The following is a 25350-nucleotide window of genomic DNA, read 5'->3' as shown; positions in this document are numbered from 1 at the left end:
TCCCAGCAATTCAGGAGGGCAAGGAGAGAGGGTCACTTGAGCCCAGGAATTTAAGATCAGCCTGGGCAACAAAGGGAGACTCTGTCTCTACAAAAAAAAAAAAAATTTTTTTTAATTAGCCAAGCATGATGGCACATGCCTATAGTCCCAGCTACTTAAAAGGCTGAGGCAGGAGGATTGAGAGCAGGAGTTCAAAGCTGCATTATAGGCCAGGCACAGTGGCTCACACCTGTAATTCCAGCACTTTGGGAGGCCAAGGCAGGCAGATCACCTGAGGTCAGGAGTTTGAGACCAGCCTGGCCAACATGGTGAAACTCCATCTCTACTAAAAATACAAAAATTTGCCAGGTATGATGGCAGGCACTTGTAATCCCAGCTACTTGGGAGGCTGAGGCAGGGGAATCACTTTAACCCAGAAGGCGGAGGTTGCAGTGAGCCAAGATCATGCCACTGCATTCCAGCCTGGGCAACAGAGCAAGACCCCATCTCAAAAAAAAAAAAAAAAAAAAAAAGCTTCATTATAGCTGAGTTATAATCATGCTACTGCCCTCCAGCCTGGGTGACAGAGTAAGACCCTGTCTCAAAAATAATAAAATAGAAAAAGAGAAAAAAGTAGAACATAAGAAAGGAACATTACCTAGACAAATGGGTTGGGGAAGGGTGCCTGAGAAAGCTCATCTGGAGGCTGAGCAGGAGTTATGGAGATGCGTGTGTATGTAACAGCCTTCGTTTCCTCATTTGCAAAATGCCTGTACTAACAGTACCTTGCCCAAGTGTGGAGTCCCTAGAAGTAGGCCCTGAGATAAGGACTCATGATGAGGTGATTTATAAAAAAAGTGTGCACTAGGGCCAGGCGCGGTGACTCACACATGTAATCCCAGCACTTCGGGAGCCCAAGGCAGGCAGATCATGAGGTCAGGAGTTTGAGACCAACCTGGCCAACATGGTGAAACCCCATCTCTACTAAAAATACAAAAATTAGTTGGGTGTGGAGACGTGCGCCTGTAATCCCAGCTACTTGGGAGGCTGAGGCAGGAGAATGGCTTGAACCTGGGAGGCAGAGGTTGCTGTGAGCTGAGATTGTGCCATTGCACTCCAGCCTGGGTGACAGAGTAAGATTCCATCTCAAAAACAAAAACAAACAAACAAAAAAGAAGTGTTTCCGCTTGAACCTGGGAAGCGGAGGTTGCAGTGAGCCAAGATGACACCACTGCACTCTAGTCTGGGTAACAGAGAAAAAAACAAAAAGTGTCCTTAAGGGAAACTGGTAGAGGAGGTAGAGAATGGGACTAGGAAGGGAAGAGGGGCGTCCAAGCAACGTTGACAATCAAATAAAGTCCACACAGAGGTATGCCGGAGACAGGAGAGGTCACATGGGGAGCTGGGAGCGTTTGTCCCACAGTACCTGGTAGTCACAGGTGAAGTCCCAGGCACTTCTGCTTTCTATACTGAGAAGCAAAGCAGTTCTAGTAGCTCAAGGACCATCCTCCAACACAGAGCCACGATGCTAGCTGCTGGGTGCACAGCACAAAGTAATGAGGTGTACAGGACTATGCAAGAGCACGCAAGGGGGTGTGGGCAGGGCACTGAGGTGCTGGTTACATAGGGTACATAGGGAGGTACAGATGCAATGAAACAATGCATGTAAGGAACAGAGCACAGTGCCTGACTCATAATAAGTGCTCAAGCATTATTAGCTCTCATTGTAATGTTTATTTATTGAATATGTATCGATGCAGCCTGACACAGACTCTGCTCTGCCCAGTTATCTCTGCCTACTCAAATCCTCCAGGAAACCCACTCTTCCACCCACCACTCCCCGCCAGGCCTCCTGAGACAAACACACATATAAATATAGCAATATATATTTATACTTCCCAGGATTGTCACATTTTGCTGAGCTCATAACAGAACTGAACAAATAGCCCTGTCGTCCTCTGTAATATATTCTATCATTCACCGGGGCTTCATCTCTCCCTGTCCTCCTGGGCTCCTGGAGCTCAGAAATTCATGTGCTCAGCTGCTTCTTCAATGTGATCTGTACTAACCTGATGTAATTCTCAGGCCTTCATTTCCTGTGCAAGTTGATAGAATTTTTAGACCAGAGGGACTTCCTAGGTCTGCTCATCTTGCTGAGCAATTGGTTTGCTACTTCAAAAATCTGCATTTTAAATAAAAAGGAATGAACTCTGATACCTACAACAAGAAGGATGAATCTCGAAAACAAAAGAGCTGGACACAAAAGAATACTCATGGTATGATTCCATTTATTGGAAATTCTAGAACAGGTGAAATTAATCTATGGTGACAGAAAGCAGGTCAGTGGTGCCTGGGGCTGGGGTGGGGGCAACTGCGAAAGGTACCAAAGAACTTTTGGAAGTTGAAAATGTCAGCATTGGCTGGGCGCGGTGGCTCACGCCTGTAATCCCAACACTTTGGGAGGCCGAGGCAGGCAGATCATGAGGTCAGGAGTTCAAGACCAGCCTGACCAACACGCTGAAACCCCCTTTCTACTAAAAATACAAAAATTAGCCAGGCGTGGTGGTGCATGCCTATAATCCCAGCTACTCAAGAGGCTGAGGCAAGAGAATCGCTTGAACCCGGGAAGCGGAAGTTGCAGTGAGCCGAGATGGCGCCATGGCACTCCAGCCTGGGATACAGAACGAGACTCAAACAAAAAGAAAGAAAGAAAGAAAGAGAGAGAGAGAGAAAGAGAGAGAAAGAGAGAGGAAGGAAGGAAGGAAGGAAGGAAGGAAGGAAGGAAGGAAGGAGAAAGAGAGAGAGAGAGAGAAAGAAAGAAAATAAATGTCTTGGTTATGGAGTTTTTTACAGTGGTATATACTTGTTCAACATTCATAGAACTATATGCTTGAAATGGATGCACTTATTGTATATAAATTATGCCTCAATAAAGTTGATTTTAAAATTAAACAAATAGGCATTTTATTGCCTGACCAAGAGGTCAAAAGTAGATCCAAGACTAACCATAAGAAACAGCACAGACCAGACACACAGAAGCCTTTGTGTTGTTCCCCATCCCCACCCTGTTTTTTCTTTTGGCAAGAAGTTGGTCTTTATCATGTGTACTAGTGGAGGGGAACAATGGCAAGGAAAATCTAAAAAGAGAATAATGCACAAGTCATTTACATCTGGTGGCCCTGGAATGTGTTTTGTTGCTTTATGGAATTTGAACAGAGATGTGCCTGCTTGACATCCCAAAAAGACACTTTGAATGAAATAATAAAGTTTCCTGTAAAGACCTGAATTACTTGTATCCAGGAAGCACTTTGCTTATCTTGCCTAACTTCACTTCTTCCATCTCATTTTTCCAAGCAGGAAACGCAGTGATTCGCCTAATCCCAAACCTTCCTGCAAGGAGGCTCTCCAGTTTGATGCCTCCACCTACATTAGATTGGATGCCTCTGCATTAACGTACAGCATAAATAGAGGAAGTTAAGATGCTCAAGCCACTGTAAAGAGACTTGAAAAAAGTTTTCTTGCAAGTTGCCAGAATAATCTACTTGCAGATAATTGAGAACAGATTCTACAAGAAATAGTTTCTTATATCTAGCATGCAGTTTAGCTGTCTGGCTCTGGGAAGTCTCTCCTGGCACACCACACACCCCTCTCCCACCTTCAAGCCCTGTCACTTCTGAGATTGGGTTGGCTGCCTGCTATTTGCTCCCCACCTCCCGTCCCCAACACCCTGGACTTTGTCCTTCATGGCATTTACCACGTGGAAGGCAAATGCCTGTTTACTAATCTGTGTCCCAGACCAGACTGAGAGCTCTCTGAAAGCAGGGTCGGCTGAGGTCACTGTTGTATCCCCAGCTGCTAGAACAGTGCCAGGCTCGTAGTAGGTGCTTAATGAATAGTTGTTGAGTTGTTATTATTCTGAACACATAACAGAGTTTATTTAAGGTTTTGAAAATCAACTGCGCAAACAGGAAAACTCTGGCGCTTCTAAAGGGAACTCCACCCAAGCCGAGCTCCAGCAGGAAATACCAAAAAGTAAGTATCTAGCACAAAAATCACCGTGTGTGTGTTTCAAGGCAATTCTCGTGAGCTTATCTCCAAGAAGCTGTGGAATAGTCTGGAAAATCCAAGGCTTTAGGTCCTCCAAGGCAGATGACTTATGAGGATGGAGGGAAGGGAGGAGAAGCTTCTTGCTATCTTGACACTCTGGGGCTGTGGAATAACACTGAGATTGGAGTCAACAGGCCAGGCCAAAAGGCCTAGACTCTCAGAGCCTCTGTAAATGACCATATTAATACCTTCTCACATCTTACAGTCCTGTCTGTAAGTTCTTAAGGGTGATACAAATTTTAGCTGCCTAGATTATCAGAAACATCAATAACAAGCTGGGTGTGTGGTGTGCGCCTGTGGTTCCAGCAGCTGGGGCAGGAGGATCACTTGAGCCCAGGAGTTCGAGGCTGCAGTGATCTATGATGGTGCCAATGCACACAGCCTAAGAATAACAGAATAAGACCCTGTTCTCAAAACAAGGCAAAAAACAAACAGGCCAGGCACGGTGGCTCACATCTGTAATCCCAGCACTTTGGGAGGCCGAGGTGGGTGGATCACTTGAGGTCAGGAGTTCAAGACCACCCTGGCCAACAGGGTGAAACCCCATCTCTACTAAAATTAAAAAAAAAAAAAATAGCCGGACATGGTGGCATGCATCTGTAATCCCAGCTACTCGGGAGACTGAGGCAGGAGAATGGCTTGAACCCAGGAGGTGGAGGTTGCAGTGAGCTGAGATCGCACCATTGCACTCCAGCCTGGGCAAAAAGAGGAAAACTCTGTCTCAAAAAAAAATTATTAATAACAATAGTAGGAATAAGTGCTGCTCAGACCCAAATGCATGCACCAGAGACCAAGAGCCATTTTGCCTTCCCCTCAGGAGTCCACATCCACGCATAGCAAGAGTTGGGGCAGAGCTCCCTGCTGTTCACTTGGCACTTCACACTTGAAGACCATCCTTTCCAGCCTTAAGGCCTTCTGTGGATGTCACTGCCCTCCTGCTCATGTGCCACATGTAGACATTTAAGGGAATCTAATACAAAGCAAGTTTTACAAAGTGCTGTGTTTCTAGCAAGAGAATGACAGGCCCATTAGACGTAGCCATCTGACTGGTTTTGGAGGGAGAGAGAAAGCTCACATGAGAAGAAAACAGAAAAAGAGAGAAAGAGAGAAAGAGAGAAAGAGAGAAAGAGAGAAAGAAAGAAAGAGAGAGAAAGAGAGAAACAGAGAGTGAGAGAGAGAGAGAGAAAGAAAAAGAAAGAAAGAGAAAAGAAAAGAGAAAGGAAAGAGAGAAAGAAAGAAAAGAAAAGAAGTCATTAGAGAAGAGAAGAGAAGAAAAGAAAAGAGGACCAAGGTAAATACTTAAGAAACACAATTTAAGAATCTTAAGTCAGATCTTTCTATCACAGGGTTGTGGTGAGCACAAAACCTTCTCTATACATGTCCCTGCCTAACCACAATTTAAGCACAGTGTTTTGTAAATAATGGGTGCCAACACAGTCAATACATATCCACTACCTTCCCTGGGATAGGCAAGGTGAGAACCAAACAGGAGTCGTATGGGGCCCTCCCCTGAAGAAATTTGTCTGGTAAATGCTTGATGACTTAAATAGAAAGTTTTAGAGATCAGTTCTAGTTTATCAAAATTCCATAGTACTTTATCTGTCCCATTCTTAGGGAGTAGCTTCTCCGAAGCTTGCAGCTGACATCCCTTACCAGAGATGCCAGGCAATTGTGAAGGGCTCACTCCTGTGTCCCTCATAGCACCCACTAGAGTGCCAAGCACACAGTGCATACTCAATATAGATTGTGCACTCTAATGAGAGTGTACTTCTACAAAACTAAGAGGAACCGATGTAGCACACCCCCAACCTGTACTTAATATGCAGTGAATCTCAGGCAGAGGAAGGAGGGTGGTGCTCCAGGCCACACAGCCAGCAATGTGGTCAGAAAAAGGACCCTGGTCCTTAACTTCCTGTTTCCATATACTCTCTTTCCAAGGAAATTAGATCCCAAGTTGGAAGAGGGATTTGATTCAAAGAACTAACCGTAAGGACAGTAGAAATGTGAAAACAGTCCCATCCTTGTCTCTTTTGACATTGAATTTTTTTTTTTTGAGACAGAGTCTTGCTGTATTGCCCAGGCTGGAGTGCAGTGGCATGAACATAGCTCACAGCAGCCTCGACCTCCTGGGCTCAAGCAATCCTCCTGCCTCATTCAGCTTCCTGAGTAGCTGGGACTATAAGTGTGCACCAACACGCCCAGCTAATTTTTGTACTTTTTGTAGAGACAGGGGTCACACTATGTTGCCCAGGCTGGTCTTGAACTTCAGGTCTCAAACAATCCTCCTGCCTTGGCCTCCCAAAGTGCTGGGATTATAGGTGTGAGCCACCAGCCTCTGCCCGCTCTTCTAGCTCTTTGTTCCTGAAGTCTCCTTACCCATCTATGGTGTTAGTCAAGCAGAAGATGCTGGCAGAAAGGTCTGCAGCTGCTGCAGCAAAACAGCAGCAGCAAAGACTAACCTCCCATGGAGGGAAGGGAGCAGCAACTGTCAGGGAGTGCTTGGCAGTCCTCAAGGCAGGCACAAGAAGAAAATGGGATTTGTCCAGTGCAAACTGTGTAACGGCTGAACCAAGGAAATGCAGTCTGTTTCTTCCTGGCCTGTTCAGCCAGATCAGCCCCAACTCCTACTCAAGTACTAGACTTCAGCTGTTGAGATTTGAAGAAGTCCCTTTTCCACCCAAGCTTGGAACCAATTGAGACAGTCACAAGAGTCAGGCAGATAGAGATGAAACACCACCCGTATTACTCATAAAGTCTGGGTGGGGAGATAGGCCGTAGGTGTGCAGCGAGAGTGAGCTTTCTAATACTAAATCCCAGAATCAGACAGACTCACCCACCCAGTCACAGGCAGCTCTGGAGGCCTGCAGGCCCCCAGCAGAGGCAAAAGTAAGTGGTGCTGGAGCAGAGCATGATAGGGGCTCTCTGCTGGCTGGCCAGGCCCATGAGAGGGAGGAATTGAGCCACACAACTCACTTCCCTCTACGAAACTCATTGTTCTATTAAGTCACCCATCTTCTCCTGGGAGGGGTGAGTCAAAGGATACGGAAAGTCCAGAATATTACTGTAATAGAAGGCCCTGCTACATGGAAGCAACATCATGAGTGGTAAGCAAGCCCTCCCCCAACATGAGTCAAGACAAACCAAGCTGCATGTAACAGCGGAGGTTGTCTGAAAGGCTCAGGAAATAATGCTCTTTACTGGGCACGGTGGCTCATGCCTGGAATCCCAGCACTTTGGGAGGCCAAGGTGGGAGGATGGCTTGCATCCAGGAGTTCAAGACCAGCCTGGGCAATGTGGCAAGACTCCATCTTGCCTGTAATCTCAACACTTTAGGAGGCTAAGGTGGGCAGATCACTTCAGGTCAGGAGGTCAAGACCAGCATAGCCAAACATGGTAAAACTCTGTCTCTAATAAAAATACAAAAATTAGTCTGGCGTCATGGTGCACGCCTGTAATCCCAGCTACTCGGGAGGCTGAGGTGCCAGAATCACTTGAACCCGGGAGGTAGCGGTTGCAGTGAGCAGAGATCATACCACTGCTCTCCAGCCTGGGTAACAGAGCGAGACTCTGGCTCAAAAAAAAAAGAAAGAAAGAAGAAAAAAATAAAATGATGCTCTTCTTTTTCCCTGATCTTCCTCTTCCCACAAACCATGATCCTGACTTTCTGGTACCCACTCTCCTTACAGCTGCCCCTCTGCAGTTTGCGTCATGGCACTCTTGCATGAGGGAAACGAGCAACAACTAAACTGGAGGTTTTTACTTCAGTGATGGTTGAAGCGGCACTTTCCACAAGGTAGAGAATGAAGAAGTGATACGGGAGCGGGGGCAGGGAAGTGCTGGGAGGAGAAGGGTGGGGTCCCTGGCGAGGGAGCCACCCTCAGGCCTGTGCCCACGGACCTAGGTGAGGACAGGCATTCCTGTTTTCACACCCAAATGTTGCATTTTCCAAGACGACCCTGGCCCGCCATGCCCCCATTCTGTGCCTACAGAAACCCCCAAAACCCTAGTGGGTAGAGACACAAGCAGCTGGATGTCAAGAGGAGCACATGGGCAGAACACACTGGCAGGCAACAGCAGACCTTGGCAGGCCATCCACTGGTGGAACAACAAAGAAGCCAGAGGAATTTGGCCGGGGTGGTTGGAGTTGAGTCTGGCTACTGAGCAGCAGACTCCAGGGAAAACCACCTTCCCACTCTGTCCCCCTTCTGGCTCCCCATCCATCTGCTGAGAGCTACTTCCACCATTCAATAAAACCCTGCACTCATTCTCCATGTATTTTTGTATGTAGGATAAAATTCAAAACACTTAACTGTGCCCACATGTGATCCGATTTTTCCGATACACTAAGGCAAGAACTCCAAGACGAAAAGCCCTCTGTCCTCGCAATAAGGCAGAGGGTCTAATTGAGCTGATTAACACAAGCCGCCTACAGATAGCAAAACTAAAAGAGCACACTGTAACACACGCCCCACTGGGGCTTCAGGAGCTGTAAACATTCACCCCCAGACGCTGCCGTGGGGTCAGAGTCCCACAACCTGCTCATCTGCCTGGTCACCCTAGAGGTTTGGGAAGCGGGGCACTGAAGAAGCGAGTCACAGCCCCATGGCATGCTCTGCGAGGGGTACAAGGGAACTTTTCCCATCTCAGGAGGAGGAGCAGGTCAGATTGGTGTACTGGCTAAGGAGGACTGCCTCCTAACCTCTTCCCTTTCTTCCCAAAAGAATGCAGAACACAAGCAAAAATAATCTAAAATCATTTCATATTACTGTTCAAAGCCAGAGGAGAATTCTGGTATAATATCAAATATATTTGGTGCTCCTGAAACCCTTGGAATAATTTCCTGAGTTACAGGAGTATATTTTGCTATTCATACTAAGCCCCTTTGGACCACACCTGAGTTTATGCTAATGAGGTGACTTAGGGTAGGGCCCCTGGAGAACCTCAGGATGGGGGCTGTCACCAGAAAGACCAAGTGATCTAAGGGCTGGAACTTGCAGCTCCATCCACAGATCTCTGGGAAAGAAAGGAGAAGAAGCTGGAGGTAAAGTCCTATAAAACCTGTTGTACAATAAGATTTGAAAGCTTTAGGATTGTGGAGCTTGTGGAGGTGGTTGGAGGGTGGTGCCCGAGGGCATGGAATCTCCATGCTCCTCACATACCTATGTGACTCTTCCATCCAGGCTCGAGTGCAGTGGCATGATCTCGGCTGGCCGCTGCAACCTCCGCCTCCTGGGTTCAAGCAATTCTCCTGCCTCAGCTTCCCAAGTGGCTGGGATTACAGGCACCCACCACCATGCCTGGCTAATTTTTGTTTGTATTTTTAGTAAAGATGGGGTTTCACCATGTTAGCCAGGCTGGTCTTGAACTCCTGACCTCAGGTGATCCGCCTGCCTTGGCCTCCCAAAGTGCTGGGATTACAGGTGTGAACCACCTTGCTCAGCCTGTAATATCTTTTATAATAAAGTGATAAACGAGTTTTCCTCAGTTTTGTAAGCCATCCTAGCAAATTAATCAAACCCAAGGAGGGATAAGGAGAACCATGATTTACAGTCAGCAGTTCAGAAGTATAGGTGATGGCTGGGCCCGGTGGCTCATGCCTGTAATCTCAGCCCTGTGGGAGGCCAAGGTGGGAGGATCACTTGAGCCCAGGAGTTCAAGACCAGCCTGGGCAACATGGCAAAACCCCATCTCTACTAAAACTACAAAAATTAGCTGGGCATGGTGGCATATGCCTGTAGTCCCAGCTACTTGGGGGGCTGATGTCGGAGGATTGCTTGAGCCCAGGAGTTCAAGGCTACAGCAAGCCATGATTGCACCACTGTACTCCAGTCTGGGCTACAGAATGAGACCTTGTCCCAAAAACAAAACCAAAAACAAACAAACAAACAAAACCAGAAGTATAGGTGACCATTTGGGATTGGCATGTGAGGTGGGAAGCAGTCTTGTGGGACTGAGCCCTTCATCTGTGGCTAATTGAACTGAAGTAAAGGATGCCCGGCAGGGCTGTGCTGGAGTGTTGCTTGGTATGTAGAGATTTCTTCACCCCACCCCCACACACACATCTCCCCATGGAAGTGTGCAGTGTTGAGTGAGAGTAGAGAGAGGAAAAAAAGTTTGTTTTTTCCTCCAAAGAATCAAATGAGTCAACTGTAGAGCACACTGCAGGATTTCCAAAACTCAGTCTTCCCCTGTAATCTTCACTTGTGCATTCATTCTATAAACATCTTCATGGAGCACCTACAAAGTAGGAGGCCCTATACTAGGCACTGGGGACACATTGCAGCCCTTGTGAAATTTTTGTCAATCCATAAGTCAAACAAGAATCTGCTGAGCATCTATTATGCAGCCCACCGTGCTGGGTACTCAGTGAACCCCTCTGAGACTTGCCTCCTCCAGCCTGCAACAGTAAAGCACCTGAAAGCCTGGTTTCCTCTACTTTGAGGAGAGATTTCTTCTTCACAGATGGCCTGGGGGTGGCAGACAGTTTAGGAAAACAATATACAGGGCTGATTCTAGAAATTAAATGACGTGTCTCTCATGGAAGATTGCACAAATTCTGAAGAAGGGTTGATGAGCATTACCCTTAAATAGGTAAAACCATTCTAAAAAATAACACCTCAGTGGCTTTAAAAACGTTAAAGGGGTGAAATTCTGCAACCCACTCTTTATGGGGGCGCAACTGCTGACCCCACCATGGGTCTTAGAGAGATAGATCTGTACATTTTTAGATACCATAGAAAGATTTCTTTCTGCCTGAGCTTCTTCAGAGCATTGTACATTTTTATAAAATTGTAAAACAACACAGCAGGCAAAAGAATAAAAGCTTTTTCCCTCCTTTAGTCTCAATATAACTGTGTATGAAGGGCGGAGAGCCAAAAAGTTCACATTCAGAAACTCAGTGCTATTTGTAGCTCCCTAATAACCAAAACTTTTTTGGCCATCTACTCATCCATTCATTTTGTTATCTCCAAACCTCAAAACCCTGAGGGTAGGCACGCAGTAGGTTATTAGTGAGGACTTATTGAATGAACAGATAAATGAATGAATGGATGGCTAAATGAATGAATGAAATATCCAGAGATCAGTCCATAGTAGATCCACCTTCTCACAAGCACAGAGTAACTTCAGGAGTGGGCATCAGAAACTCTTATTTATACCCCACTGGAGACTGGAAGCAGAGAATTTCTTGTGTGCTGACCCTTAAGGGGAAGAAATTGAAGAGAGAAATACAATGGACTCACTCAAAAAGACTGCTGAATCCAAGAACTAGAGAACTGGAGAAATGTGTGATTCAATCTATCACCCACCCTCAGGTCAGTAATTACCTGTTAAGCTTGGTGAGGGGGGTGCATGAGGCAGGAGGTCAGCCTGGGCAACATAGCGAGATCCTATCTCTAAAAAAAATAAAATATATATAATTACTTCAGCTTCATTACAAATATTCATTGAGCTTTTACTATGTGCCAGGAGCTATGTCTACCAAGGTGAATAGGACCACACACTCCTATTCCTCCAGCTTACATCCCACCATCTTGTCTCTGACCAACTGCTCATTCCTGCTTCCATTTTCCTGTCTATGAATTTAGAGTCCTTAGTCCAACATTATGCTAACCACTCCCTTGCAAATGTCTTCGACTCCCTTGCCTTCTCTCCGCTGTTGCACACACACAGTAAACCTTTGCTTATGAATGAAATCTGAGACCCACTTCCCCTATGCCAGCTCAGCATTGCTGGAGAAAGTCACACAACTGTGCCAACTGATGTCATTTATAATACATGACCCAAACTCATCCTTCTCCCAGTTATCTGATGTCAGTAAATGGCACCACGGCCCACCCAAATATTTAGGCCAGAAATTCCCTTTTACCTCATGCCCCATGTTCAAACCATCACCAAGGTATTGATACCATATCTAACATAAATCTGAGGCCCACCTCTTCTCTCCATCTTCATCTGCCACCACCTTGTCCAGGTCTCTAACACCTCTCACCTGCACCACTGAAATGGACTCTGAATTGGTCTGCTGGTTTATTCACTGAAAGAATGAAAGAGAAGTATTAACTTCTAAACTGGGTCATGTTTGCAGCAGTCACTATCTGCCATATATCTTTACCTTTACCACTTAAGTACTCACTAATCTGACTTCTGACACCAGAACCCATATTTCTTTGCCAGATTTTCTCTGGTAAAGAAGCTGTTTTGTCTACCCCTTGCAGCAGGCTAGAAATACCTGCTTGTGCCTCACAAGACATTTTCTTGTCTCCCAGACCTCAAGCAATGGCTTACAGGATTGGGTGTATAAATACTCCAGTTCTGGGCCAGTTGCAGTGGCTCACACCTGTAATCCCAACGCTTTGGGAGGCTGAAGTGGGAGGACCACTTCAGGCCAGGAGTTTGAAATTTGCCTGGGAAACACAGCAAGACTCTGTCTCTGCAAAAAAAAAAAAAAAAAATACAAAAAATTAGCAAGGCGTGGTGCCCATCTGGGGTCCTAGCTATTGGGGAGGCTGAGATGGAAGGATCGCTTGAGCCCAGGAGTTCCAGGCTGAGGTTAGCTATGATCGTGCCACTGCACTGTAGCCTAGGCAACAGAGCCAGACCCTATCTCTAAAATAAACAAAATAAATAAATAAATAAATAAATATCAGCCGGGTGCAGTGGCTCATGCCTGTAATCCCAGCACTGTGGGAGGCCAAGGTGGGCAGATCACTTGAGGTCAGGAATTCAAGACGAGCCTGGCCAACATGGCAAAACCCCATTTCTACTAAAAGTACAAAATTTAGCTGGGCATAGTGGCATGCACCTGTAACCCCAGCTACTCAGGAGGTTGAGGCCCAAAAATCACTTGAACCTGGTAGGCAGAGGTTGCAGTGAGCCGAGATTGCGCCACTGCACTCCAGCCTGGGCGGCAGAGTGAAACTGCGTCTCAAAAAAATTAAAAGTAAATAAATAAATATCCCAGTTCTCTCAAACTCAAGTGGGATAACTTGAGGGGTACATTCTAAAGTGGTTCCCAGAACTCTTCAGAGGGATTAAGCTTCAGTTATCCGCAGTGATAACTTGATTTATAACTCATCCTTTGTTGGATTTCTTCCCTCTCCTGCCTCAATTTCCCACCCTTCTATTGATGCTTCCTTACACCACCTCCCAAACAGACTACTTTGATTTGGTCTTCTTCCAGGGGAAACCAGACAAAGCCAATGTCTCTTTTTACCATCCTTACCATGACATATTATTGCCTTTAGGATAAAATTCAAAACACTTAACTTTTCTCCAGAAGGTCCTATATGCTACTCCTACATTTTAATTCCCTTTCCCACACACTGGTTTCATATTGCCTCCTTTATTTTTTTTCCCCCCAACGCAGGTTCTCGCTCTGGCACCCAGGCTGGAGTGCAATGGCATGACCACAGCTCACTGCAGCCTCAACCTCTTGAGCTCAATGAATCCTCCCACTTCAGCCTCCTGAGTAGCTGGGACTACCAGATGAGCACCACCATGCCTGTCTAGTTTTTGTATTTTTTGTATGTAGAGACGGGGTTTCACCATGTTGCCCAGGCTGGTCTCGAACTCCTGAGCTCAAGCAGTCCTCCCGCCTTAGCCTCCCCAAGTGCTGGGATTACAGGCGTAAGCCACCACATCCTGCCTGCCTCCTTTCAATTCTTTGAATATTCTCAGCCCTCTGCCACCTCAGGGCCTTTGCACACCCCATTCCCTGGGCCTGGATCACTCTTGCCCAGCTCTTCACATGCTGGCTTGACCCTCTTCCTCCATGTCTCAGTTCAAATTTCCTTTCTTAGACAGTATTAGTAAAGGCCTTCCTTTATTAATTCATCTAGTTTTTCCTGATATTCTCTTCCTTTATTGGCTTCGTGGCACTTACTACAACTTGCAATCTTGTTTGTGAGTTTGCTTAAGATTTGTCTCCCGACTAGACTGGAAGCTCCAAGGAAACAGAAATCTTAGCTTTCCTAACAAGGACATGGCAGAGGGCCTAGCATATTGGAAGCCACCAACTGCCAATTTTATTTTTAAGATCAAACAAAATCTTAACCTCAAAGGGTTCACAGTATAATGGAAGAAATTTGTATACAAATATGTAATTTCCATGAAGTTAAATTGCCATGGACAGAAGGCACTAATGGATCACAAAGCTCACAGTGTCGAACAAAAGAAATGGCACCTCATTTTATTGATCCAATAGCCTGTAAGTCCCATGAGGTACTGTGAACCCCCAAAATATGAGACAGATCTCAGTCAATTTAGGAAGTATATTTTGCCAAAGTTAAGGATGCACGTCGGTGACACAGCCTCAGGAGGTGCTGACATGTGCCCAAGGTGGCTGGAGCACAGCCTGGCTGCCTTCTGCCATGACTGTAAGCTCCCTGAGGCCTCCCCAGAAGCTGATGCTGCTATGCTTCCCGTACAGCCTGAAGAGCCATGAGCCAACTAAACCTCATTTCTTTATAAATTACCCAGTCTCAAGTATTTATTTATAGCAGTTTGAGAACAGACTAATACAGAGGTAGAGTTTCTTTAAAATGAGCTTTACCACACAAACCATAACTATTCTCTCACCCACATTTATGTAAGTGCCCAGAATTATAACACTCTGTTGTCCCACAATCCCCACCCCATTACAAATATTCAGACCATGTTCCTCCCTTGGCATAAAAAGTCAGCAAATAGTCCCTTCCTTTTCTGCCCCTCTAACCCCGGTGTGGGACTAGTGCTAATGATTATTATGACCAGTATATCAACTGATCACAACTTAACAGAATTGTATACTCAAAGAATCATAGGATTACAAAGAGCCTAATGAGATTTGTCCAATTATGAATTTAATAAAGGTAAAAATTATATGCCCAACTTGAGAGGAAACCCTTATTACTTTTTCCCTCCCCTACCAAAGAAAGTTAACAGAGGTAAGCATCCATTTAGGTCCTTCCTTTTTAAATTTGCATAATAAAAATTTTCAACACAGAGAAGTAGAGAGAGCTGGGCACAGTGACTCACGTCTGTAATCCCAGCACTTTGGGAGGCTGAGGTGGGAGGATCCTTTGAGCCCAGGAGTTCGAGACCAGCCTGGGCAACGTGGTTGAGACCCCATCTCTGGAGAAAAGAAAAAAATTAGCCAGAATGGTGACACACAACTGTGGTTCCAGCTACTCAGCAGGCTGAGGTGGAAGGACTGCTTGAGCCAGAGAGGTCGTGGTTGCAGTGAGCCATGATCACGCCGCTGCACTCCACCCTGGGCAACACAGCGAGACCCTGTCTCAAATAAAGAGAAATAGAAAGAGTAATATCATGAACCCATCACTCCTGTATCTATTGCTCATCTTCAACAATCATCAAGGCCAATTTTATTTCATCTCTAACCTCCCTTCCTGCCCCCATATATTTAACCCCTACCTTGATACTTTGGGATATATTTTTTTAATTTCAGATATCACAGATATCATGTCATTTCATCTACAAATACCTCATCTGTAATACATATCTCTTAAAAATAATCTTTTAACATTACTACTATCCAAATTTTTTAATCCCCTAATTTCATCAAATATCCCTGTGTACTTATTTCCCTATGTAAACCAAAAATAAAATTCTAAGGCCCCCCCCAACCATCCAAGTGGACCCCTCCTCCCAGCCAAGGGCATTTCAAAGTTAACCCAAAAAACTAGTTCAGGCCATAATGGAAGAAGGGGTCAAACATGTCTCATTATATCCCCCAGCATTAACATCAAAACAGAGCTTAAGTCTGAAAAGAAACATTTACAATCTATTCTCTCTGAAGCCTGCTACTTGGAGGCTTCAGCAGCATGATAAAACCTTGGTTTCCACAACCCTTTATCATAACCCAGATATTCCTTTCTATTGACAATAACTCTTTCAACCAATTGCCAATTAGAAAATTCTAAATTCTAGGCTGGGCATGGTGGCTCACACCTGTAATCTCAGCACTTTGGAGCCCCAAGTGGGTGGATCACTTGAGGCCAGGAGTTCGAGACCAGCTTGGTCAACATGGTGAAACCCCATCTCTACTAAAAATACAAAAAAAAAAAATTAGCCGGGTGTGGTGGCGCATGCCTGTGATCCTAGCTACTCAGGAGGCTGAGGTGGGAGGATTGCTTGAACTCGGGAGGCAGAGGTTGCAGTAAGCCAAGATTGTACCACTGCTCTCCAGCCTAGGCAACAGAGTGAGACTCCATCTCAAAAATAAATAAAATCTACTTATGACCTGGAAGCCCCCCTCTTTGAGTTGTCCTGCCCTTCCAGATCAAACCAATGTAAATCTTCACATATATTGTTGGATGTATCGTGTTTCCCTAAATGCATAAAAGTTAGCTGTACCCCGACCACCATGGGCACATGTCCTCAGGACCTCCTGAGGCTGTGTCATGGGCGTGCCCTTAATTTTGGCAAAATAAACTTTGTAAATCGACTGAGATCTGTCTCAGATACTTTTGGGTTCACACCTAAGTGTCTCATGTTGTATTTGTTTTATAGTTGGCTTGTTCAAATCAGGATCCAAACAAGGTCTACACTTGCATTTGGTTGATAAGTCTCTTAAATCTGTTTTAATTTATGGCTTTTGCTTCCATCTGCCATGGCTCCCCACCCACCACACCCTGTACCAGGATTACATTTTGAGACAATCTTTCCAAGCCTTGTGAACACACTGTTTTCTGATTTCAACTGACTCATCTCTCCTGCTAAACAAATAAAAACCTAATAGACCACCTTCTTTTTATTTTAAATTTCTTTTTTTAGTGAGAAAGGGTCTCACCATGTTGGCCAAGCTGGTCTTGAACTCATGGCGTCATGCAATCCTCTCTCCTCAGCCTCCCAACGCACTGGGATTATAGGCATGAGCCAACATGCCTGGCCTAGACACCCTTCTTTAAGATATAACTTTAAGAGGTATGCTTGGATTTAGGTCCATGTTAAAGTATTAACATTTATCAACAAAAGATAGTCTGATTATACCTTATACTGGAGGAGATAAGAGTCAATTTCACACAACAGTTGCTATAACACTTTTTAAAAACTCTACTATCAGGGGATGTTTCACAAAAGTCAGTAAGTATTTTGCTCCATTGACGGTGCCTTTGCCATAGCTTTTAAATAATATGAAACGGGAAAATGTTTCAGTGGCAATACACATCAGTTACATCCTGATGATGGTACCCCTTCGCCCTAGATCTTCTTAAGGTTACTTTTATATTCTTCTCTCTACGAAGTGGCGTAAAACTAATAGCTCCACAGGAAAAATCTCACTGAGACCTCTTGGCAAGTTTCCCCCAAGCTGAGTCGCATCTGTGGAGAACCGGTGTGAAGTGAAAACACAAGGAGTAACAGCTATCTGTGGATTTATTTGGGTCAACTTGACGCTATTAACTGCAGGCTTTGACGGAAATGCTGTGAACCCTCCTCCCTAGTCTGGCTTCCTTGCTTAGGACCCAGGAGGAAGCACATTCTCAAGGTCTGTTTACTCTTCCAATCTGGTTCCACTGGGCTTGCACCTCACCCCTGCACTTAACACCTGAACAGGCAAAGTTTTGCGCTGTAAACTTGGAGGTGTGAGTCTCATTATTGCTTTTCCTATGGTGCATGCCTGGGATTTGTCCAGCGCTAGAACACGCAAGAGTTCAAAGCAGCCTTGATGGCACCTTTTCATGGCTTGAGTCAATTAGCAAGGGATTCCAAGCTGGCCTGGAAGTCCTGGCTGCCAGAAAGTCCCCGGAGCAACAGTTGGAATAAAAATAATAAAAACAACTACAGAGTAATTTGTGAAAATGCCAAGTACAGCACAAACACACTGACCCTTGTAAACCTTGACATGAACTTGGAGAGGTGGGGCCCAGCGTGCCTTCAGGATGGCAGAAGTGGGAGGCTGCTGCCTTCCTGCCAATTCTCCAGCCTTTCCAAATCTTCCTAATACCTAACATGGTTCAACCAAACTCTCCTAACACCGCTCACTCTACCTGACCAGACATCTGGGTCATCCCGTCTTTCATCTAAGCAGGCCCTCTCTCCACACAACTCCTTTCTTCCACAAATGAAAGTGTTGCATGTATAAGGTAAGGCCAGAGACTGCGATTCTAACAGCCTGTTAAAAACAGCAGCTTTAAAAAGAGGGCCTGCTAAATAGCTCTTCAAGCCTCTAATGACTCCCAGAACCTAAATAAGTCAACATTAAACTTCCAGGCTCTACAATTTATCCTTTTCTCTTCTCCTTCCTCCCATTAAATGGTTTGGGATATACGCGCCACTGTTTACAAAAAAGCAAATACTTCTCTTAAGATAAATGGACTTTCTCTAAGCTCACAGCTGTATAAGCTACAAAAAGCTACAGAAGTGATTGATAAACCACCACAGCTTAGTTTATATAGACACAATTAAAGCTAAAGACAGCCCAAATCACATTTTGTTACTACTGTATATATTGAAATAAAGACTGTTTTAGGACTCCTACACTTGACCATATTAGGAACCTGAGGAAAAAATAATCTGAATTGGAAAGAGAGAAATAAAGGAAGATTTGATTTTATTTCATATACATTTGCAATTTTTTAACTTTTATTATTATTATTATTATTATTATTATTGAGACAGGGTCTCACTCTGTCATCCAGGCTGGAGTGCAATGGCATGATCTTAGCAGCACTGCAACCTCCGCCTTCCAGGTTCAAGCAATTCTCCTGCCTCAGCCTCCCGAGTAGCTGGGATTACAGGCGTGCCTTGCCAGCCTACATTTTCAATTTTTTTTAATCCTCATTGTGGGCCAGGCGCGGTGGCTCATGCCTGTAATCCCAGCACTGTAGGAGGCCGAGGCAGGTGAATCACCTAAGGTCAGGAGTTCCATACCAGCCTGACCAATATGGTGAAACCCCATCTCTACTAAAAATACAAAAATCAGCCAGGCGTGGTGGCACATGTCTGTAGTCTCAGCTACTCGGGAGGCTGAGGCAGGAGAATCGCTTGAACCTGGGAGGCAGAGGTTGCAGTGAGCTAAGATCGTGCCACTGCACTCTAGCCTGGGCAGCAGAGTGAGACTCTGTCTCAAAAAAAAAATAAAAAATAAAAAATCCTCATTGTGGTTCTGCTGGGGGCAGGCCAGGGGACAGGAAAAAAGGTAGTGACCAACAAGAGACATAGATGGGGCTTCCCGGGGATGCCGGCGATGTTCCCCATTTCTGAACTGGGGTGTTTTTTGTTTGTTGTATAGAGTCAAGGTCTCACTGTGTTGCCCAGGCTGCTCTCGAACTCCTGGGCTCAAGTGATCCTCCTGCCTCAGTCTCCTAAAGTGCTGGGATTACAAGCATGAGCCTCCGTGTCTGGCCAAGGATCATTCTTGGTTTTCTGCCTTAGTAAGTTCTAAAAATACCACTTTCCCCCTTTCCTTCACCTCCCCCAAGTCTGCCTCAGTTGGGCTGGGGTGGGATTCAGCTATCTGCTTTTATAAAAGTCATATAATTCGCAGGTTCTCAGGATTTGGAAAAAGTAATAATAATAATAATAAAAGTCATGTGAGATAACTTCTGAGCAGGTGGTTTAGGAACACACTTTAAGATACAGTGAGTTCTTAGAGGCCTCCATAAGAAATACTTAAAAATAAACTTTTGCAATATAAATGTATTTATTACCACTAAACTGAACACTTAAAAATGGTAAAGATGGTAAATTATATATGTGTATTTTACTTCAATAAAAATAAATTAAAAAAAATAAAAACTATTCTGTGAAAAAAATAATAAACTCTACTCTAAATGTATTTGGGTGTTATAAAAGCAGATAGCTGGATTCCGCCTCAGTCCAACTTGAGGCGGACTTGGGGGAGGGCGGGGAAAGAGAGAAACTGGTATTTCTCTAGTTTATCTGAGGCAGAAAACCAAGAATAATCCTTGGCCAAATGCAGTGGCTCATGCCTGTAATCCCAGCTCTTTGGGAGGCTGAGGCAGGAGGATCACTTGAGTCCAAGAGTTGAAGACCAGCCTGAGCAACAAAGCAAGACCCCATCTTTACAAAAATGAAACGAAATAAAAAAAATTAGCCGGGCATGTTGGTGCATGTCTATAATCCCAGCTACATGGGAGGCCGAAGCAGGAGGATCCCCTGAGCCCAGAAGGTCGAGACTGCAGTCAGCTATGATTGTGCCACTGCACTCCAGCCAGGACAACAGAGGGAGACGAGACCCTATATCTTAAAAAAAAACAAAAACAAAAAAAAACCTTCCTCTCACACACACTGCCCACATCCAGACAGACATCAGTTCCATCCCATGGCCCAGCCTCTAGCCACTGCTTCTCTTTCTTGATCTCCTAATATGTGTCCTGATTTTATTCTTGCCCTCTGGGTATTTGCCCTCCATATGGTTTCCAGGATAATATTTCAAAAACACAAACATGACTATTTAATAAAGAGCCCCCTTTACTAGCCCCCTAACACTCACACCAAAATACACGCAATTAAGCCCAGCTCCTTAGCAAGGTCTACAGCCCTGCCTCTCCTTCCTCTCCCCTGAGTGCGCTCATCATCCCCACATTTCCAGCCTGCTTTCTGGTTCCCAAATACATCATGTTCTTCTGCACCTTTTTGCCTTTGCTAATTTTGTCTCCTCTGCTTGGAAGGCCCATACATTCCCTTCTTCCCCTGGCAGAGTTCTACTCAAATGTCAGGCTAAGGCCACATCAAATGTCACCCTATCTGCCTTCCTTTCCTGCTGGAAGTTCCTTCCCTTGCTATCTGTCACCACTAGAATGACTATAATGAATATATTATGTCTGTTTTTAAAAAGAACTTGTCTACTAGATTATCATCCCCTAAAGAAATGGATCATACCTTGTTCTCTATGAAGTTCTAAAGCCTTACATAGTTTCTGATGCATATTAGGTGCTCAATAAATATTTCCTCCACTGAATTTAATCAACTCTAACAAAAGAAAACCAAAAAAAATCTATTACTTGGGCTGCGCACAGTGGCTCACGTCTGTAATCCCAACACTGGAAGGCTGAGGCAGGCAAATCACATGAGGTCAGGAGTTTGAGACCAGCCTGGCCAACATGGCAAAACCCTGTCTCTATTAAAAATACAAAAATTAGCCAGGCATGGTGTTGTGTGCCTGTAATCCCAGCTACTTGGGAGGCTGAGGCAGGAGAATGGCTTGAACCCAGGAGGTGGAGGTTGCAGTGAACCAAGATCATGCCATTGTACTCCAGCCTGGGTGACAGAGAGAGACTCCATCTCAAAAAATAAATAAAATAAAATAAAATCTATTAGTTGGCTCTTCAGCCTTGGGCTCTCTTACATAAACTGTTTCCTTTCAGTTCCCTTCCAATTATGGTGAACACTGGTCATTTCTGGCCTACAAAGATGATGCTGCAGAGGCCGTCTTTCTTTGCTAAGCCTCTTCTTATTGGCCAGGCTTGGGCCTGAGCAGCCAACACTAGTGCCAGCAACTATAATTACACGCTTCTCCTATGAACAGCGGCCATGACCCAGCAGCAAGGTGAGCACGGTAACTGGAAAGTGCTCTGTCTTTGCCAGTTGTTAGAGCCTTCTTCTGTCACCTTCTGAAGCACCAGGCAGCAGATAGAATTACCCTCACCCAGAGCAGAGATATCTTGTAGGATACTTAACTCCCTCTAAGCCAAACCACCTTTTCTTCCAAACCTCACCTTCTCAGAGGTTGCTTTTCCACCCTGGGATGCAGAGAATCATCTTGGAATGATTTGAGTTCTATGGGTAATCACACTGACTCAGTGGCTGGGCACAGCTTGGGGAGGCCCAAGGCTGAAAACAAGTTCAGGTGGACAAGCACTAGGTCTACAGAAAGCATTTCAAAAAATTAAGATGATGAGCAGCTTTCGAATTATAACATGTTCACATTGAAAAGGACATTTAATAAATACCGAGTATCATAGAAGCAATTTAGAGATCAACAAGTCCATACCCTCATTTTACAGATGAGGGAACTGAGACCAAGAAAGGGGGGGTGACTTGCCCAAGGTTACCCAGCTATTTGGCACTGAGCCTCACTCTATTCAGCATTCTTTCCAGCTTCCACACTTAAGCTCAGGGACTCACTGGCAAAAACAAAGTCCAGGGTTTCCCAACATCTCTGCTCAGTCCATCTCTTATCGACTCACTTGTCTTTAAGAAGGTTGCACTTCTGGTCCCATGGCCTGTTTACTGAAACTGCACATCAGATCCCTCAGCAAATGCACAGGATGTCCCCTCTCCCACGCACTTGGAAGCTTCCACTTAAGCCACGGTTTCTATACCTGCACCAGACCACAAAAAGTGATTTTTAAAATTACAGAATTCTGGCCCTCTATATTAGTATTTTCCATTTCAGTAGATCTGGGATGGAGCTCAAGCAAATGTATTTTTTTTTTTTTTTTTTTTTTTTTGAGATGGAGTCTCACTCTGTCATCCAGGCTGGAGTGCTGTGGCATGATCTCGGCTCACTGCAAAATCCACCTCCGGGGTTCATGCCATTCTCCTGCCTCAGCCTCCTGAGTAGCTGGGACTACAGGCGCCCGCCACCACGCCTGGCTAATTTTTTGTATTTTTAGTAGAGACGGGGTTTCACCGTGTTAGCCAGGATGGTCTCGATCTCCTGATCTCGTGATCCACCCGCCTCAGCCTCCCAAAGTGCTGGGATTACAGGCGTGAGCCACCACGCCCAGCCACAAGTGTATTTTTTTTTAATTCCTTCACTAAGTCTTCTGTGACTCAAAATTTCAGGACCACTAGACCAGCTGCCCTTTTTGGGTCCTTCCTGACCTAGAGATCTATGCTTCTACATAATATGGAATCCCCCACCTCAGATTCACTGGTGTTCCATTATTTCTGATTTTTCTTTAAAAAGGATAAAATCAGAAGTATGAGTATGCTATCCAAACTTAAAGCAAGAAAACGGGCATCCAGAGAGAATGTGAAAGTTACTCAAGGTCACCGACAGACTGCCTCCATCAGCAGTAGACGTTTTAACTCAAAGACCATGAGGTGATGCTGTCCTATAGAATAAGCAGCAAAAAAAAAAAAGACCTGTGACCCTGAATGACTCAGCCACTGCCCTGCAAGGTGAAAGCCAATTAATGTCTGTGCACCATCTCTGCATCCATGACATGACAGCGATAATGTTTGCCTCCATTTCAGGCAACAGAGATGCTTGTGAAACACTGAAAGGATAAAAGTGTTAGGGGAAGACACAACTGCCTTTTTAAAATAACTCAGATGTGATATTCCCCCTTAAGTGGCCACATTGAGTAAAATTTCCATTTAGATCCAGCATGGTCATATGAAATATGAGAGCACTGACATCTTAAACCCCTGTTCGTATAACTTAGGCTATGGCTAACCTCAGTATGACTACTTTAATTTATAATTTATGAAAATCAGCCTAACACCAAGATACAACTTTCTTAGGTCACTAGATTCTTAGTCTCCAGTAAATCCAAAATCCTATTATAAACTTTGCAAAAAGGGAGGTGCCTCCATGGGAAAAAAAAAATCATAAACTGGTTCAACTATGAACACTGGTCTCTAGGGGCTGGAAACCGAAGAGCTGGCTGAGGATCCTTGCTTAAGTGACCCAAAGAATGTTCCTGGAATCATCATGTACCCCTAAGAAAACCTTTATTTTAGCTTCATACACTGTCTTGTCCCAAATCCCACTAATTTATGAACAAACAGAAACAGTGCCGTTCAATAGAATGCCTTAGGTAGGATTGAAAGCCCAAGAACGTCTTGAATACAATTCCACTGAGTAATATGAGATTTCAATGGCTACCATCTCCTGGGATTGCAGCTCCTACAATGCTAAGGCTGTTTTGCAATTGATCACGTTCTTCCACCTCCGTGCATGTGAAACTCATACTCAGAGTTCCCTCCAGTTTTCCTACTGGTCTTCAGGATGGGAAGCGCTCACTGATCTTCACTTACATGCAGTGGGAAGCCAAAGAGACAGCAGTATAGAAAAAAGAGGCATCTGAAAAAATGGAGCACTAGGACAGAGCAGAGAGAAGTGGACACACAAGTTGAACAAGCTCATGGGCAAATACCAGAGAAGCAATTGCAAAAACAGAGGAGAGAAGAGGAAGAGAAAGGAGAATAAGGTATCTATTTTCAAGATAGTTGGTAAGTACAAGAAATAGTTCTCAATTCCAGATTGTTTTGAGTGAGGCAGTAAGAATAGAGGTAAAGGGTGATGGGTGACAGCTGCCAGGAAGAGAAAAGTCATGTCATCCCATGCACTGACTGTACCAAGGCAGTGCTGGGACCAAGAAAGCTATAGCTCTCAGGCCCAGGTGAGTTCAGGCTGACTTGGCAGACTGAAATCACACAGCAGTGTGGCTGCACACGAGGTACCTGACATTCTGGTTTCCAAGCCCACAGGGAACACAGGGCCACAGCCTGTCCTAGGCCAGTCTTGGAGGAGGACAGGAAATTCCCAGTGGGCAAAATACATGAGGTTTTTTTTCCCACGAAATGGACTGGAAACTTCAGCAGATCCCAATTTTTCTCAACCTACTATGCGAACTCCAAATGAAGGTTTCCTAGAACAGGCACATAGAACAAGTCTCTCAGAGTGATAAAACCAGATAATGTGCCTGTGCTCTCTGGAGAGCCTCAGAGTCTCTGGGAAGAAGTTGAGGCTGGCAGGGAAGCCACAGGTGCCCACTTGACCTAGGCAGCTTGGGCTACTATAAGACATGACATAGACTGGGTGACCTGAAAAACAGAAATTTATTGCTCATGGTTCTGAAGGGTAAAAGTACAAGATCAAGGCCCACCAACTAATTCTGTTTGTGGAGAGGAACCTCGTCCTGGTTTGCAGACAGCAATACCCTCACATAACTGAGAGAGGTCACTCTCATGTCTCTTCTTATCAAGGCACTAATCTCATTTATGAGGGCTCCACCCTCATGACCTAATCACCTCCCAGAAGCCCCACCTCCAAATAGCATCACACTGGGGATTAGGGTTTCAACATAGGAATTGGGGGCAATAGTGGAGATGATTGAACAAACATTCACTCCATAGTATCACTAATATTTTTCTCTTTTGTCTTATAATGAAAAATGTCAACCTACAAAAAGGTGTAACATAAACCAGTTTCCACCATACAGATTTAATAAATGTTAATATTTTGCCCTATCACTTTTGCATCTTTATTCTAAATGTTACATCTACACTTGAACCTTATGTGGACTTTTCCCTGATCTTGTTTCCTGAGAAGTAGCCACAGTCATG

The 25350-nt window shown here is 44.8% G+C and overlaps 1 long non-coding RNA gene across 1 annotated transcript in view; it reads right to left on the bottom strand.

Annotated features, from left to right (window-relative positions):
- LOC134737901 (uncharacterized) overlaps positions 1-25350 on the bottom strand; it is a 142857-nt gene that overhangs the window by 83621 nt on the left and 33886 nt on the right. The window contains exons 2-3 of the long non-coding RNA XR_010123315.1: positions 12021-12121; positions 11412-11480 (exon numbers count right to left, since the gene is read on the bottom strand). This is a non-coding gene — a long non-coding RNA (uncharacterized LOC134737901). The remainder of the gene's footprint in view (positions 1-11411; positions 11481-12020; positions 12122-25350) is intronic.

The sequence above is a fragment of the Pongo pygmaeus genome, chromosome 13 (genome assembly GCF_028885625.2).
Source record: "Pongo pygmaeus isolate AG05252 chromosome 13, NHGRI_mPonPyg2-v2.0_pri, whole genome shotgun sequence".
NCBI lineage: Eukaryota > Metazoa > Chordata > Mammalia > Primates > Hominidae > Pongo > Pongo pygmaeus.
Note: the sequence above shows the minus strand (reverse complement) of the source record. Positions and strands in the feature narration are given on the sequence as shown.